Genomic DNA, 19,066 nt, shown 5'->3' with positions numbered 1-19,066 from the left:
ACATCTTTTTTGCCCCTACACTGCTCCTTATCTTCATGGGTCAAGATGATCTCCACATATCCATATCTAAGGCACACAATACCCATCTTTGTATATACATGTCTCAACAGCCACTCATTATTGTTAAATATGGGCTGGATTTTTAACAATATTCAAGCTACCTAAGAAGAAACTAGAGGTACAGGCAGCCTCCTGGCTTTTTCTGCAATTACTCTCACCAAAAAAAAAAAAAAAAAAAAAAAAGAAATCCTTTCTACACACACATCAGAATGGCTAAAACAAAAGATAATGACAACACAAAATGCTCGCCAGGATGCAGAGACTCTGGGTCATTCACACATTGCTAGTGAAAATGTAAAATTGTACAGCCGCTCTGGGAAACAGTTTGGCAGTGTCTTTTAAAACTAAACATACTCTTGACATATAACTCAGCAATGACACTCTTAGGCATTTGTCCCAGGGAAATGAAAATTTATGTTCACCCAAGAATCTGTACACAAATGTTCATGGCAGCTTTACTCATAATACCCAAAAACTGGAACCAGTCCAGATGTCCCTGAATGGGTCCATCCATACCATGGACTACTACCTAGCCGTAAAAGGGAGCTGTTGATACACACAACAGCTTGAATGAATCTCAAGGCAATTATACTGCGTGTTAAAAGTCAGCCCTTCAAAGGTTACATATGGTGTGATTCCATTTATGTAATATTATTGGAATAACAAAATTATAGAGATGGAAAAGAGATTAGTGGGTACCAGGGGTTAGGAATAAAGGATGTGTGGCTTTAAAGGACTAGAACAAGGGTGCCATGTAGTTACAGAAGGTTCTGGATCTTGATTATGCTGGTGGTTACACAGATCTACACACGTGATAAAATGAAATGGAACACACACTGTCTCACACACACTCACATACACAGAAGTGCATGTGTAATTGGTGAAATTGTAGTGACTTCTGTAGATGATGCCCACATCCATTTCCTGGTTGTGATACTGTACTATAGTTACACAAGTTATCTTTGGAGAAAACTGGATTAAAGTTACATGGGACCATCCAGGATCTTTTTTTTTTTTTTTTTTTTTTTTTTTTTTTGCAATTTTTTTGTGAATCTATAATTTCAAAATAAGAAGTATAAAAATAAAAAAGAGAAATCTTCTCTTGAGTCTCCCATACTAGACTAGCTGCTGCTCTCTGCTTCCTCTTCTGCTTTTTTTTTATAGAAAACTTCTCAAAATTCATCTATTTGCTGCCTTTAATGCCTCTCCTATGCTATCTTGCATCTGCTCCAATCCTAGCTCTGATTCTTTCACCAGCTCCCAGGAAACCGCCCTTGTCAAGATCACCAATGACATCTATGTTCCTGTCTAGGGGTCAGCTGTTCATCTCCACTGCACATCTGTCACTCCAGGCCCAATACTGCCTTGACAGCAGGAAGTGCACTGTAGTCACTTGGACTCTGTATTCAGGAGGACTTTGTCTTCACTTCATGGACTCTCCTGGTTTTATTTTCCCTGATGAGTGGCTCCTTCTTGGTCTCATTTGGAGGTTCTTCTCTTTTTCCCAGAGAACCATTCCCTTGGTAAACTCATCCAGACCCCTAGGCTTAAATAGTTATCTATACACTGACAACTCCCTATTTTATACCTCTAGTCCAGTCTCTTCCCTGAATCTTAGACTTGTATCTAACAGCCACTACAAATCTCTACATAGATTACCAGTAGGCACCTTAAAATTTACATGACCAAAACTGAGCTCCAGATACCCCACCAAACCTGCCCATCCCCGTTTTTTCCTATATCAACAATGGACAATTTTATATATCTAGCAACATAAGTCAAAAATATTGGTGTCATGAATTTCTCCTCTCATGCATCACGTTCAATCCATCAGAAAATCCTGTTGGCTCTACTTTCAAAATACATCTTGAATCCGAGCATTTCCCACCACCTTTACTGTTATCACCCTATTCTTGCCCACTATTATCTCTTGACTGGATTCTTGAAATAGTTTTCTATGTTGCCACTCTGCCCTCACTCCCTACATGCCTGCTCCCTGCAGTAAACTAAGTGCTCCTCCTAAATCACAAGTTAGAGCATGACATTCCTCTGCCCAAAAAGACCCTATACATTTTGTTGTTTGTTACTTTTCCGGCCTCTTCCCTTCCTATTATCACATTTGTTTGCTCTGCTCTAGTCCACTGGCCTCCTTGCTCTTTCTAGGACGTGCCACATACATGTCACAGGACCTTAGCCTTTGTTGTTCCTAGAGCATGGGTAGCCACAAGGATAACACTCCCCCTTCCCCATTCAGGTGCCCACATGACACCTTTATAGATGAATTCTTATCTTTCCACGCCTTGCTGTTCTCCATAGGACTCATCATCTATCTGTCTCTCTCTCTCTCTGTGTGCATACACGTGTGCGTGTGTGTGTGTGTGTGTGTGTGTGTATGATATACCATTTCTTTCTTTGTTCTTTCTTTGTCTTTGCTTTTTTTCTTTTGTTTTTTTTTGTTGTTGTTGTTGTTTTGTTTGTTTGTTTGTTTTTGACAGGCTCACTCTGTGGCCCAGGCTAGAGTGCAATGGCACCATCTCGGCTCACTGCAACCTCCACCTCCTGGGTTCAAGTGATTCTCCTGTCTCAGCCTCCCAAGTAGCTGGGATGATAGGTGTTTGCCACCACGCCTGGCTAATTTTTGTATTTTTAGTAGAGATGGGGTTTCACCATTTTAATTAGGCTGGTCTCTAACTCGTGACCTCAAATGATCCACCTGCCTCAGCCTCCCACCATTTCTTTCTTTATTATCTGTGGATTCCTACTCAAATGTAAACTTCATAGGACAGGATTTTTGTCTGTTTTTTCACTTCTGTATTCCCAGTGTCTAAATCTTGCCTGGAACACAGAAGATAAGTCAATATATAATCGTGGACTGAATGAATTATTTAACCAATTATGCAAGTAATTTTCTATTTCCAAATAAGAGAAGAGTTGGTGTAGCTGGAGTAGCCTACACCCTGAGAATTCTGAAAAACCAGAGTAGCTCATCTGCTCCATTGACTGACAGCTCTGGCAAGAGCAGCTGACACCGTCTCATTGCTGCAAGGTCTGCCAGTCAGTGGGCCCAGTGCTTCGCAGCGCCTCTCCACTGAATAACAAACAGGTCCCTTTGGAGGGCAGGGCCTATGTTCCACCTTAGTCCTAGGGATTCCACAGCCCTATGGCAGTGAGAAATGCAGCTGGCAGGAAGGTAGTTACCTGTGCTCCTCACTGCTTCTCAACCCAGAAAATCTGAAATTTGAGCCCCAATGTAATCAGCACTGTGAGTTTGTAGATTATAAATATTTACATCTGTGCTTGCCCAAGGCTGGAGCTTATAACTCAAGCTTTGCCTGTTGGAAGGATCAGACGGAGTAACAGAGAGCATAAACCGTTCACTCAACAAATCTTTACAAAGGCCTACTGGAAGAAGGCCCTGTTCTAGACACTGGAGATAAAGCAGGGAACAAAACAGCCAGTAATCGTGATTCCATGAAGTCGATATTTGAGAGTTGGCAGGAAGCAAATAATATACATGCAAACAAATAGATAAACAATACAATTTCAGATAATGATTGGTTCAGTGAATCTAATAAAATAAGATGATAAATGACTGAAAGATTTCTTTGAAATTGGGTGATCATGTTATTACGCTGAGGTGACATTTGAGCACAAATGTGAATAATGAAAAATAATTAGTCCTGAGAGCAGAATGGTCCTTAAAGAAGGAAAAGAAAGTTAAAAGGCCTTTAGAGACTAGTGTGGCATGTTTGAGAAACAAAGAAAGAAGGCCAGTGTGTGTGCCACTTAGGGAGTGAGAGGGAGTTAGAAAAGATGAAGATGGAGAAGTAGACAATCCCAGTGACCTCAAGTAAGGAGTTCATGCTTTATTCCAAATGCAAAGGCATTAGAGATGTAACTGCAGACTACTCACTCTCCATTGTTTTCTTCATGTGAAGAGAAACCTAGGGCCTCCCTCTTGTTCTCACGCCTTTGATTGGTGAGTTTAGTAGGAAGAGCTGGGCATGAAAGGCTCAGTCCCTTCCTCTTGCCTGCAGAGAGCAGGGCTCTTGTCTGCTTTGGGCCTAGGGCTGAGCTTTGTGGCCACAGCTTACCTCTGTAGCACCTGCTGTGCAGGTATTCGGTGTTGCCTGTGACTTCTGGGTCAGTTCATCTAATTCTGGTGCAGCAGCAGGAAGCCCAGGCTGGCACTCACTCTGCCACATTCTCCAAGAGCTCTGTTAGTAATAGACCCGACACTCCGTTCTCCACGTGTTTAACTCCTTTGTCTCCTTCTACTGCTTTAAAACGCTGGTGGGGATGAGGGAGTTATAATTAACAGCCTTGCCTCTCAAACTCCTCAAGGAAGCTTGGATGTTTTTCTTTTTTGAACAAGAAACACAGTGATCTAATTTATGTTTTAAAAAGATGACTCTACCTTTTATTTAGGGACTGAATTACAGACAGAGGGAAACGGAAAGCAAAGATATTAGTGAGGAGTGATGGGGTGCAGGACACGCTACCCTAAAATATGGCACCTTGGTATTTGAAAACAATGCAGAAGTGGGATGATCTCTCTGACTTCTCCCTCCTTCTCCTCTGAACCAGTTCATAAAACCTAGAAATAATTTTCTGATCTTCCTCTGGAGTAGATTATAAGACCCTCACGTGAGAGGTGCCCTTTCTGGAGGAAAGGAACGTCTTTATCACTGAAGATACAGGGACACGGAGAAGAATCCAAACAAACAGGCCTCGTACATTCCCTTCATTAGATCATACCCCCTTTTTCCTGTCATACTTCTTCACAACGATACACCTCTTCATCAAACTTACCATACAAGTACACAGGTTTTCCTGTTTCTTTAAATATTCATTTCTGAAGGCTGCCGTGTCACATAAAACTTATATTAAATAAATATGTATGCTTTTCTTTTGCTAATGTCTTTTGTTATAAAGGCCTCAGCCATGAACCTAGCAATTGGTGGGGAAAAGATAAAGCAGGAGAATCCCTCTGCATGAGACTACTGTAGTTATTTAGGATAGATACGATGGTGCCTTGGACTAGGATTGATAATGGTAGACAGAGAGAGAAGGGTAAAGAATTGGAATATACATTCAAGCAGGCCCTGGAAGCAGGCCCTGTTCTAGACACTGGAGATAATGTAGGGAAGAAAATAGTCAGTAATCTTCATTCCATATAGTCTATGTTTGAAAGTTGGAGGGAAGCAAACAATATACATGCAAACAAACAGGTCAACCGAAGGGATTTATAAACCTGATGCAGGGATCATAAAAAGTTAGTATCAAATATGACTTCTAGGTTCTGTCTTGAGTAGCTGTAGGTAATGAATAGTGACTTATCCAAGTGTGGTTCTCAGGTAAAGAGTTGTGTAGACAATTATGGAGCCTAGTAGAGAGGTCTGGAAAAATAATATGAATTTGGGAGTTTTCAGATGGTGTTTAAATCCACTGGGCACCATGGAATTACTTAGAGAAAGAATATAGACAGAAAAAAGAGGATGGCTGAGGATAGAGCTCCAAGAAGCGTGCTAAAGTTTAATTTTATGGCATTAGACAGGGTGGAATGGAATATGTGTACCTGGGAGAAAATTAAAATAGAAAATTATAAAACAGGAATTAATGTATTTCATTTTATAGGGTTACATTAGAAAAAGGACAAAAGTGAGACAAAGCAAAAAGAGTGTCTAGAACAGACTTACACAGCAGAAGCTAAGTAAGTAGGATGTGAGAGTAAACGGAGATAGAAGAGAAATGTGAATCAAAAGGTGGAACTCATGAAAGTGAAAGTGAAGACTTTCATCTTCAGCGGAGTTATGCAAATGAAATATTTTCACACACATAAATAATGATAAACATAGCTAAATAAAGCAAGTTTGGAGAGGCTGGTGAGAAAAGTGAAGTCTATAATCCAGTGTTATGAATACAGCACCGTGTAGTCAAACGGATTTGCTGTAGGGAGTGAAAAGGAACAGAGAATGTTGATGGAATGAAAGGAGAATCAAAAAAGTGTGTTTAGGCCAGGCGCAGTGCCACAAGCCTGTAATCCCAGAACTTTGGGAGGCTGAGGCAGGTGGATCACCTAAGGTCAGGAGTTTGAGACCAGCCTAGCCAACATGGTGAAACCCTGTCTCTACTAAAAATACAAAAAATTAGCCAGGTATAGTGGCAGGCACCTGTAATCTCAGCTACTCAGGAGGCTGAAGCAAGAGAATCACTTGAACCCAAGAAGCAGCCATTGCACTTCAGCCTGGGCAACAAGAGTAAGATTCCATGTCAAAAAAAAAAAAAAAAAGTGTGTTTATACTTACCTATTAGTTATGAAAAGAGTCAAAAGATGAGACAAAGATAAACCTAAACCTTATCTATAGATACATTCTTTGTAGAAGAAATCAACAGAAATTGCAGTTTTTCTGTCAAGATTTTGGAAGAAACTTTTTGAAGAAAATTTCAGAAGAGGGCTTCAGGGAGTGTCTAAGAAATTAATATCTTAATAATAATGTTTCTATGAAATAACATATTTTACTGATATGTGCAAATAATTTTACTTCAAAAAATTATCTCTTTTGAAGTAAAACACATTGTGCATAAAATAATAATTTTTAAGAAATCCTGAATAGCCAAAACAGTACCTAAAAAGAAGAAAAATATGGAGAACTCATATTTCCTGATTTCAACACTGTAAAGCTTCAGTAATCAAAACATTGTGGTACTGGCATAAAGACAGAACACAGGCCAATGGAACAGAATAGATAGTTCAGAAATAAATCTTTACATTAATGGTCAAATGATTTTTGACAAGGGTGCCAAGACCATTCAGTGAAAACTGGACTGTCTTTTAAACAAATGCTTCTGGGAAAAATGGATTTCCACAAACAAAAAAATGAAAGTGTGCCCTCACCTAATGCTACATATAAAAATTAATTCAAAACGGATCAAAGATGTAAATGTAAGATCTAAAATTATAAACCCTTAACGATAAAACAAAAGCTTTGAAACACTTAATTTGGCAACTATTTTTTTGATTAACACAAAAGGCACAGGCAACAAAAAGTAATTTTATCAATTTTTAAAGAACTGTGTGTCAAAAGACAGTAACAGGAGAGAAAAAAATGGCCACACACAGAACAGGAGAAAAGATTTACAAATCATATATTTGATAAGGGATTAATATCCAAAATGTATAGAGAACTCCTAAAATTCAACAGCTAAAAACCAAAAGACCTAATTTAAAAGTATGCAAAGGACTTAGATAGACATTTCTCCAAAGAAGATATACATATGGCCAAAAGGCACATGAAAAGATGGTCAACATCACTGATCAGTAGGGAAATGCAAATCAAAATTACAGTGAGATACCATCTCACACCTATTGGGATGGCTACTATAAAATAACATAAAATAACAAGTGTTGGTGAGGATGTAGAGAAACTAGAACACTTGTACACTGTTGGTGGGAATGTAAAATGTTACAGCCACTATAAAAAGTAGTATGGTAGTTCCTCAAAATATTAAAAATAGAATTCCTTTATGACCCAGCAAGTCAACCTCTGGGCATATACTCAAAAGAATTGAAAGCAGGGTCTTGAAGTGATATTTGTACACCAGTGTTCACAGCAGAATTATTCACAATAGCTAAAATGGGGAAGCGAACCAAGTGTCCATCGATGGAGGAATGGATAAACAAACTGTGGGATAGACATATGATGGAATATTATTCAGCCTTAAAAAGAAATAAAATTCTGACAACATGAACGGACCTTGAGGATATTACACTAAGTGAAATAAGCCAGTCACAAACAAGACAAATGCTATATGATTCCATTAATGTGATGTACTTAGTGTATTCAAAATCACAGAGACAGAAAGTAGAATGGTGGAGTCCAGGGGCTGGGGAGATGTGGGGAATGGAAAGTTACTGTTTAATGGGTACAGAGTTTCAGTTTTGCAAGATGAAAAAAGCCCTGGAGATGGATGGTGGTGATGGTTGCACGACAATATGAATGTACTCAATGCCACTGAACTGTAAATAGTAAAAATGTTTAAGATAGTAAATTATATGTTATGTACATTTTACCATAATGAAAAACACTGGATGAAAATGTTCAAAAATAACAATTTCAGGACTCTGTAAATCAAACAAAGACGTACAAACAATTGAAAGGCATTTAATCAAGAGAAAATACTGAACTTTGGCTAAGAACAGCAGGAGTCTCTGACAAGCCATTAAAAACAGCAGTTTCACTGCTGGAGGGCCAACTTGACTTGGAGAGGAGCAAGGAAAACCCCAATCCCCTTGGCATTACTGCAAGCAATGTCGATGGCAAACAAACCAGAAAAGCCAACATCACAGCTAACCTGAGTTTGCAATTCTAGTTGGAGCAAGCAACAGACTTGGCATGCTGACCTAAGATTTACAGGGAGATCCAGGAAATAAAATGGCCACAGTGGCCTTGATAAGCTCCCCAATATTCCTTGTGGGGGTAAAAAATGTAAATGTAAGCCTGGAAATATGCACACATGGGCAAGGCTGCATGCACACAGGGAAGACAAGGAAGGGCCCGGGCTATCCACACATCCCTGATTGCATGTGAGTGCTTGCACATACACAGGGGAGACACAGGAAATAAAAAGCTGGGGCAGAATATCACTAAACTTGATGTTACCCAATCTACACAGGGATCCCTGGGAAAAGGTGGAAGCCACATTGGCTCAAGGTATTTAAACATACACTGTAATAATTCACAGGATAACTAAGCTGTCCTAACACAGTGAGTGGTAACTTCCAGGAAACTAGACTTAAGATTTTTAAAGATGCACAGTCATCAATATGTATACACTGCAGGGGAAACAGCCTTCATAGAATTAGTTCAGACAAGAAACGAAACAAGCAGTAATGGCAATAAAACATGGGAGGGAGTGCCCAGAATCGAGGTGCTGCCACATATTATTTAAAATGTGTAGTTTTAAAAAAATCCAACTCCTGGATTTGTTGATCTTTTGAATGGTTTTTCGTGTCTCAATCCCCTTCAGTTCACCTCTGATTTTGGTTACTTCATGTCTTCTGCTAGCTTTGGGATTTGTTTGCTCTTGGTTTTCTAGTTATTTTTGTTGTGATGTTAGGTTGTTAACTTAATATCTTTCTAACTTTTTGATATGGGCATTTAGGGCTACACATTTCCCTCTTAATACTGCCTTAGCTGTGTCCCAGTGATTCTGGTATGTTGTATCTTTGTTCTCATTCATTTCGAAGAACTTCTTGATTTCTGCCTTAATTTCATTATTTACCCAAAAGGAGCAAGTTATTCAATTTCTATGTAATTGGTTTTGAGTGAATTTCTTAGTCTTGATTTCTCATTTGATTGTGCTGCGGTTCAAGAGATTGACTGTTATGATTTCATTTCTTTTGCATAAGCAAAACCCTCCATGGGTCAAGGAGGGGATCATAAGGAATTAATCTTCCTTGTGAATATTAATCATAATATTCCTTGTGAATAGCCTTTATTTCAACCTGAATGAAAATAAATGCACAGAGTGTATCAAATCTTGTGGGATGTAGGTAAAGCAATGCTATGAAGAAAATTTAGTTTTACACAGCAATATTAGAAAAGAAGAATCTGAAAACAGTACCCTAAGCTTCTACCTTAAAAAACTGGAAGCAGAAGGGCAAACTGAACCCAAAGCCAACAGATTTTATTATGAAAAGTTTCAGAAGAGGCAAATTTATTGCAACAGAAAGCAGATTACTGGTTGCCTAGGGCTTGGGGTGGGGAGGAAGACTGACTGTAAACAGGATAAAGTAATCCTTTTGAAGTGACAGAAAATGTTCTAAAACTAAATTAGAATGATGATTATGTAACCCCATAAATGTACATAAAATCATTGAATTACACAACTAAAATGAATGAATTTAACTGTATGCAATTTATACCTCAGTAAAACTATTAAAATATAATGACCCAATTGGCAGTGGAAGATATGCATATGGATATGCGTATGTAGTACAAATTAAAGAAATTCAATATTCTTAAATTGAGCTATTCCGTGTTAAGCACAGGCATGAATTTGAAAATGGGAAACTTATTTAATCCTGTTCCTTAAAATTGTGTAGTCAATAAAATATCCTCTTCTAATTTTACCCATTAAAAATAAAATACTTAAATATAGTATTTGGCTATTGACAACTTTTGAAATTAAACGTTTTATTTAATAACTAAATGTTATTTATCCCTAAGGTATTAAGTCAAAAGCTGGCTCTGTATTTCTATGATGATGTAAATAGCTTGGCAATTACTCATAAGTTTTTTAAATGTTATCAGCGTAAATTTGTCTTGTCTCACCTCTTCAGCAAGATATACTGATTTCAAGTGGAATTATATTAAGGTTGAAGTAAGTCACAGTAATTTTGGTGAATGATTTATAGACATACTGTATATGTATTGTCAAAATGACTGAGATATATTTTCAACTGATACAGTCAGGGGCAACATTCTGCAATAAAACTGATATAAATCTGAATTCCATTGGTCAAAATTTCAATATAAAATGGATTTACACAATCCTGAAACTCTGAAAAGAATTCATCTGGGTCCTAAATACTGAATAATCTTTTAAAAATGTTTTTAGGTGTAAATAAATCTATGTTAAATCAAACCATTTGGAATGGGAAATTTTGAACCATATTAAGGGAAGTTGGGGAATTGAATTTTTCTTGGAAAATTAGGGTTCTGAGAAAAAATAATTTAGAGTCTTTCAATTTAAAAGCCCATTCACTTCTAAATCTGATGGAAAAGACAAGAACTAAAAAGAGCATGTCATGCACTGTCAATACAAGAATTATTTCTTGTAGGGAGTGAAAAATCTTAGACACTACCATGATCTGTGGCCTTCCTAGGGCCAGAGTACATAAACCAAAGACAGTATACCTGTGATATTAAAGTGTCATTGGGGAGCATTCAGAAAAAAAAAAAAGTCTGAAAAGAATCCTTAGTGGGGAGATAATTTAAAAAAATGCTGAGAAACACTGGTATAGAAGACACTTCTACAGATAAATCAATTTATTTGGCTCTACCTCCCAAACTCCATAAAAAATAAAAAATCTCACTATAGGTAAGAACCTGTGGGTTACCTTTACAAAACTGAACTCTTTCTACTTGATAATGTGAAATGACATTAAGAATGCAAGAAACATTTCTAGAGCATATCTAGAGGCTATATCCAAAAAATCAAGATTGTTTCTCATCTTTAAGTCATAAATCAAACGAACACAATAATTACATATAGGCAAATTACAAAGTTATCTCACAGAAAAATTGATCGTTTGATTTTTACTTTCATAATATGTAAATTCCATGTAAAAATCCAGTATACAGCTCTGTCAATGGCAAAAAAAAAAAAATCTTTTATTATTATTATTATTATTTATTATTATTATACTTTAGGTTTTAGGGTACATGTGCGCAATGTGCAGGTTAGTTACATATGTATACATGTGCCATGCTGGTGCGCTGCACCCACCAACTCGTCATCTAGCATTAGGTATATCTCCCAATGCTATCCCTCCCCCCTCCCCCCACCCCACAACAGTCCCCAGAGCGTGATGTTCCCTTTCCTGTGTCCATGTGTTCTCATTGTTCAATTCCCACCTATGAGTGAGAATATGCGGTGTTTGGTTTTTTGTTCTTGCGATAGTTTACTGAGAATGATGATTTCCAATTTCATCCATGTCCCTACAAAGGACATGAACTCATCATTTTTTATGGCTGCATAGTATTCCATGGTGTATATGTGCCACATTTTCTTAATCCAGTCTATCATTGTTGGACATTTGGGTTGGTTCCAAGTCTTTGCTATTGTGAATAATGCCCAATAAACATACGTGTGCATGTGTCTTTATAGCAGCATGATTTATAGTCCTTTGGGTATATACCCAGTAATGGGATGGCTGGGTCAAATGGAATTTCTAGTTCTAGATCCCTGAGGAATCGCCACACTGACTTCCACAAGGGTTGAACTAGTTTACAGTCCCACCAACAGTGTCAAAGTGTTCCTATTTCTCCACATCCTCTCCAGCACCTGTTGTTTCCTGACGTTTTAATGATTGCCATTCTAACTGGTGAAAAAAAAAAAATCTTGTACTTTTCTTATCCTGCAGCTGCTGAATAAAAACAGTGAAAACTGTGCTAATTTAGTACACTGGCATTTTCTTTGCTGACCTAAATTATACAGGACTGACTTCAAGACCATCAAGGAAACTAATTTTAAACACTAATTATATCTAGTATGTAATATAGTTAGTTATTCAAAAGTAGCAACATAGATGCATTAAAAAAACTTGTGTAGTATAACTTCAGAACAGTTAGCGCACATATTGTTTTCAGAATTATTTGAAAAATAAACTAGCCAATGTCAAATCTTAGTTTGATTTGATTCATTACTTTTAGAGTTCAAAGATGTATCCATCATGATCCCTTTCCTAATTTTATCCTGAGTTGCTTTCACTCCATCTTACCAAGTAAGTTTTCTTTTACAATAAAAAAATTGCAAAACTTCCTAGCTGAATTCAATGTATCTACTTCTTTCAGTATAAAGAATCAAGTGACTCCTTAAAAGTTTAGCAGTTCTATCAAATATTATTCCAAAAAAATTATATGTAGGAATAGAGGGTACATTCAGAAATAGTAAATCAGCTTCTTCAAGAAACTTAACACTTTGGGAGGCCGAGGCAGTTGGATCATGAGGTCAGGAGATTGAGACCATCCTGGCTAACATGGTGAAACCCCGTTTCTACTAAAAATACAAAACATTAGCTGGGCGTCGTGGCAGGCACCTGCAGTCCCAGCTACTTGGGAGGCTGAGGCAGGAGAATGGCGTGAACCCGGGAGGCAGAGCTTGCAGTGAGCCAAGATTGTGCCACTGCACTCCAGCCTGGGCGACAGAGCGAGACTCTGTCTTAAAAAAAAAGAAACTTAAAATTTTTTAAAGAAATTACTACTTTAGTATTTAGTTGGCCACGTATTTTCTCAACAATTTTCAAAATTTGATGAATCTTGATGAATCAAAAATTTGATGAATCTTGTTTTATCAACATTTCATTGTATAAGGGAGCATAAACATTATACACATATGCAATGCACACATTTTTAATGACCTTTAAAACGAAGGGCAACACATTAGACTATATTCATGATTCTAAGGAAAAAAACAATTTAAATACAATTTAAGAAGTTTTAAGGATAGTCAATCAGAGGCAGCATCTTGGCTAAATTTTGTTCTAAAATTTAAAGAAATTTCTAATAAGTCTATACTGTCTATCTGCCACAATATTATCTCCCACTTTAGCCAATGGTATTGAATTTTTATGATTTAGATATTGTGATGGATAATTTGAAATGTCACCTTGGCTGGACCACAGTAAGCAGATATTTTATTTAAAACATCTGGATGTTTCTGTGAAGGTAGGCTTTTTTATAAGATCAAAGTTTAAATCAGTAGACACTGAAGTAAGGCAGATTACTCTCCAAAATGTGGGCGGACCTCATCGAATCAGTAGAAGGCCTTAAGAAAAAGAAGGACCTATCCCAAGAGTGAAGGAATTCTGCCAGCAGACAGCCTTCAGACTCACATCAACTATTCCTGGGTCTCCAGTCTGCTGCCTACATTGACCTTGCAGATTTAGACTTGCCAGCCTCCAAATTCGTATGAACCAATTCTTTAAAATCTCTCTCTCCCTCTCATACACACACACACACACACACACACACACACACACACACACACAGACATGCAGACACACACACACCCTATTGGTTCTGTTTCTCTAAAGAACCATGACTACTACAGATTTATATTTTTTTCTAATTTTCAAGATGGTATAATATTAATAAAGGTTTTTAAAAAAGTAAGTATTAATAATGCCCAATATAATACTGAAATACAAAAATTATTAAAATTCATGGTTCTCTCTATGTAGATAAAAAGAGATGCTGGATGGATAGATGGACAGACAGACAGGAGAGTAGAGCAAGCAATATTTCTCCCATTCCCTCTATTTTTCTATGGCAAATATCAATGAGCAGTAACTGCGGAGCAAAGTAGGTTAAAGACTGCAGGCAAGTTTAATCAACACAGCTAAACAGCATCCTATACTGCATCAGGGATATGCAGCTCTTTTTATCAGGGAAGGAAACATGTTCAGATAAGCAAAGATGGATCTCTAAGGTCACAAAACCTCTGATGGAAGAGCCAGAAATAGAGCTGCCTCTCCTTATATCTGAGATGTACTCTTCAGTTGGAATAACTTTTCCTAGGTGTATGTTCCTTAATATGTATGCATATGAATATAAACCTGTGTGCACATATGTGCGTATTTGAGTATATATGCATACATATTTGTATATACATGCATATGAGTGTGTGTGTGTGTGTGTATTTCAGTGAAAAATCCTACACCTGGCAAACAATATATGTTTGTTCTCTTACCTTGTCTCCTGCTGACAAGAGACCCCAAATCTTATCTTCGGATTATAATTGTAATCAACGACTAGAATCATTATCCAAGCCTTAGTTACCCACAACTGTTATTTCTTTTTTTTTTAATTTAAATAACTTAATATTGTCTGTTTGCACTGGAATTAGGATATCAATCTAAGGACCTTGTCTTATTCTTCCTGCACCTAAATTAAAATACCTACTGAATAGCCAGGTACGCAATGTGGAACAGAGGCAATGACTCACTTCAATGCCATAGTCAGTGTTTGACAGACAGATGGGCCCAGGCTCTCGGGGAATAAAGAGGACAGAAATTTTGCCCAGAGTAAAAGGGAATGAGAGTGTGTGAATGCGGCTGGGGGATTAGTGAATGTGTTTAGGGAGGAATTCACAGAGGTAACAAAACCTAGTATAAATCTTAAAGGTTGAAAGGAGAAAGTCTTAGTAAAAAAAAAAAAAAAAAAAAAAAAAAGGCCGGGGGAAGAAAAGTGATCTGGGTGATGAAACTAAAGCACATCAGGGCTATGGACACACAAAGGGCCAGGAAGGGGAACCAGCTGGAGCAGCCTGGAGGAGGGTGTGATATGGTTATGATCGCATTGCTGTCACGATTGCTGTTACAGAAGGAGAAGCAGGGAGCAAGACTGAAGGCGGGAAAACTAATTAGGAAACTAGAGCTTTAGACTGGAAGAGAAAAAAGGCAAAGACTCAGGTGTTAGGACACAGGTAATAAGGCTATAGATGAGGGGTGAATTTGAAAAACTACTTAGGCAGCAAAAAATTCAGGTCCTGCTGAATGTTTAGAATTGGATGAGAGGGAGAAACAATATGAAGAAAAATCCAAAGATTTTAGCTGAGCTAGAAAATATAGACAGAAAAACAGATCCAGATCAGGGCAAGGGAAAGAAAAGTAGGAAAGAGATGATAACACCAGGAACGCAAAGTTCTTGTGGAACATTCTGACGGAGAGGTTCACTAATCCATTGAATATGGGGGTTTGGAGCTCATGAAAGAAGTCAAGGTGGAAATAGAGATTTCAGGACCAGCAGTACATGAGGAGTTAAAACTATGGTAATTACTGAGATCACCTGGGCAAAGCACCATTGTTAAACTGGGATCACTTCTCATCAACTTTTCCCCTAGTCCTCAGTCTGTTTATCTACATTATCTACCTAATCTTGCATAGGACTTAATGGTACCAAGTACTGTATCTTCTTCCCAGAAGAAAAATGAGTGAACTTGGATCTTCTTCCCCTCCAGAGGAATGTGACAGGTTGAGTTGCTATGGATTCTGAGGAAGAGAGAGGAAGAAGTGCCTGTAAGTAAAAGCTTTTTATTCCATATCTCTACACTGCTTGTCCATTCCCAAATTCTGCTGTATGTGTATGCATATGTGTGGGTTTTTTTTCAGAAATAAGACATGTCTGTGATATTCACGTAATACAATACAAAAATACAAAGGAAACACTCGTCACTTCCTCCCCCATCTGAAGTAACCAGCCAATTATCTTTTCAATAATATATAATTCCACAATAGTGGGCCTAGTGTTGTACACTAGGATGGGAAGTACATACCTCTCCTATCCTTTAGTCAAAATTAACAACATAACAACAAGAAGATAGTGCAGGCATGCACGCATGTACACAGATGTATGCCCTCGAAGTCAATAACAAAACAAAAAGATTCAGGAGACACAGAGGTAGCATGACCAGTACAGAAGAGCAGTTGTTGTAGTTGTATTTATTCATTTGACAACAATTAGTTGTCTTAAGTACATTTACAGGTGTCTGAGATATAAGTGTACATAAGACTGCCAATATCCTCAAAGAGTTTACAGTCTAGCCAACAAAATAGACAAATGAGTAAAAATAAATAAATAAATGATTACAACAGACTTTGTTAAGAAGTCAAATATATGTGGCTTAGTACAGGGCTGAGAGAGAAGAGCAATGGAAGAGAAAGAAGTACATTCCTCTCCTATGCAAATGCATGGCATTGAGAAATCTTGCCTTTAACATCTTGGTTTTGGAACTTGCATTTTGTTTGCTTTCCATAAAATATTTGGTAGAGCAGATTGCATCACATGCATTTGTGATTTCAACAGACAACCCTCTTAACCTGCAAAGAATCAGATGACTCAAACCCTACTTCACTTCAAATGTTATTTGCTCTCCTGCTCTATTTAGGACTGCCCTAAGCTTTTTGGTCACCCTTGTAACTTCTGTTTTTAATTATTGAGTCTTTAATCATTGCCTATTCAAATTGGGTTTTATGTATCTAAGTCTATTAGGTATAAAAATGCAGGAAGATTACAAATGTATGAAGCTTTCACACAGAGAGCAAATATTTTGTATTTGGGATTAGTGTGAGGCAAAATGGTGAAAAAGGCAAAGTCAGCTTTCTGAATACACCATCCTCCCTTTTGGTCCTTCCCTCAGCAAGCCCTTTTGCTCCAGTACTTAATCCTGTCCCATCATCTTCATGTCCTAATTCATATCAAGGTGTTGCTGTTTTAATTTCCAACCACGAAGAAGGACAAAGTAACAGGTGTTAATTCTTAACCTAAAGTAATTATCTCTCCGAACACAGAATATTAAGATGAGGCTGCTGTTCTTAGGTAGAGAAAATCATCTCTTCCTTTAAATTACACTACAGCACATGCTTCTATCAGCAGTCAAGCTGCACACCAAAGATATTCTTAAAAGCCGTGTAATTTCAATGTACTTAATACATAGAAAATGTTCTAAGATGGAGACAGATGCAGTTAAAGAGAAATGCAATATATGGTTTATGTCTTGAAGAACTTGGGCTTGCTAGGTCACAAGGTATACACAACCAGACATAAAATGGCTAAAACCTAAATGTTAATGTGAACATTTAATACATATCATACAAATAAATACTAGTATTTCTTCATTACTACTTCATTCATTCAACAAGCCTTTACCTTGTGTTTACCGCTTACAGGCACTATGGAAGGCAGTGGCAATGGACAGCCAAGATATGGCCTTGTGAGGGGTTCAGTTGAGTGATGACATGATGATGAATACTCAATAAATATGTGCTGAATTTATAAGTTCAAAATAGCATGTGCTGGAGATACCCACAGCATGTAAAGAGGAATAGAAGAGTGTCACTACTCCTGACTGGAAGTCCTGGTGGTAGAGGAAGAGGTATAGATTTGTGGACTAACAGAAAAGCAAGTCTCATTGCTGCTGTAGTTGAGTCTTGACGAAACAAAAGCAGAGGAAAACATCCTTTGAAAAGGTACAGATCAGGCCAGGCGCAGTGGTTCACGCCTGTAATCCTAGCACTTTGGGAGGGTGAGGCAGGCGGATCACTTGAGGTCAAGGGTTCGAGACAAGCCTGGCCAACATGGTGAAACCCCATCTCTACTAAAAATACAAAAAATTAGCCAGGCGTGGTAGTGCATACTTCTAATCCCAGCTACTCAGGAGGCTGAGGCAGGAGAATCGCTTGAACCCAGGAGGCAGAGTTTGCAGTGAACCGAGATCAAGCCACTGTGCTCCAGCCTAGGCCACAGAGCGAGACGCCATCTCAAAAAAAAAGAAAAGAAAAAAAGAAAAGGTACAGATCAAAGACAAAACAAACAAAATAAAGGAAAATAACGCACATAACTGTGTACAGCTGAGGCACTGGGGGTGCATGGGAGATGGTCAACAAAGCGCCTAGAGTCAGCTTACACTAAAAAGTTCTGCCTTTATTCTGCTTAGTGTAGACAAGGGGCAGCCACTGAGTACATTTAATCAAGAGAAAGGCACATTTGAATTTTGGCAAGATCACTCTAATAATGATGGTGTCAACAATGGATTACAGGGGAGGAGGAAATAAAACAGCTACAGTAATAATCTAAGAGAAAGTAATGAAGGCCTGAGTAAGGCAGAAACTGAAGACAAGCAGGAGAAATGGACAGGAAGGGCCAGATTCAGGAGATATTAAAGAAGCAGAATCCATAGAAAGTGGAAGCAATAAACACTGGGCAATGGAGGTAAGAAAATAAGCAAGTGAGGAAGTGGGAGGCATCAAAGGAAGCTCCCAGGATTCTAGCATGGAGGAAAGGGAATCCAAGGATGAATGAAATGTAACTCGGCTGTTTCATGCCACCACTGTTTGCACCTGGTGCCCACCTCTAGGTTTGCTAGATCAAAACATGCATCTGCACACACATAAGCACATATGTCCAGGTGTACATACACGCATATGAACAATCACACAATCTGGTGATCCCTTCCTCTCATCTCTTCTTTTTCTTCCTCTCACCTCTGCAACATACACACTCTGGAATTGTCAGTTGACACCTTTATCACATAGAGTATTTATTAGCCCTTATTTCTTTTCTTTAATTCGTCTCTCATTCCCTACTCAGCCAAAGAAAGGGTCCTCCCTAGACTTGCATTTCTCAGGAATCTGGACAGTAGTTGGTGTAAACACTTAGTTCAACATATTTATCCTGTCTAATAAATTTAGATAGAAAGGAGCAAGTTTGCTAGGAAAGAT

The 19,066-nt window shown here is 38.0% G+C and overlaps 1 protein-coding gene across 4 annotated transcripts in view; it reads right to left on the bottom strand.

Annotated features, from left to right (window-relative positions):
- The window catches only part of DLGAP1 (DLG associated protein 1), a 972,556-nt gene that overhangs the window by 873,087 nt on the left and 80,403 nt on the right, over positions 1-19,066 (bottom strand). For 2 of the 4 annotated variants that reach the window (XM_054537681.2, XM_054537683.2), the window contains exon 1: positions 4,155-6,296. The exons of the other annotated variants lie outside the window; for them this stretch is intronic. The gene's annotated coding sequence lies outside the window, so the exon portion shown is untranslated. Of the gene's footprint in view, positions 1-4,154; positions 6,297-19,066 lie in introns of those variants that run through there. 4 annotated transcript variants of the gene reach the window in all.

Source organism: Pongo abelii, chromosome 17 (assembly GCF_028885655.2).
Source record: "Pongo abelii isolate AG06213 chromosome 17, NHGRI_mPonAbe1-v2.0_pri, whole genome shotgun sequence".
Lineage (NCBI taxonomy): Eukaryota > Metazoa > Chordata > Mammalia > Primates > Hominidae > Pongo > Pongo abelii.
This window is presented reverse-complemented; position numbering and strand designations above follow the sequence as displayed.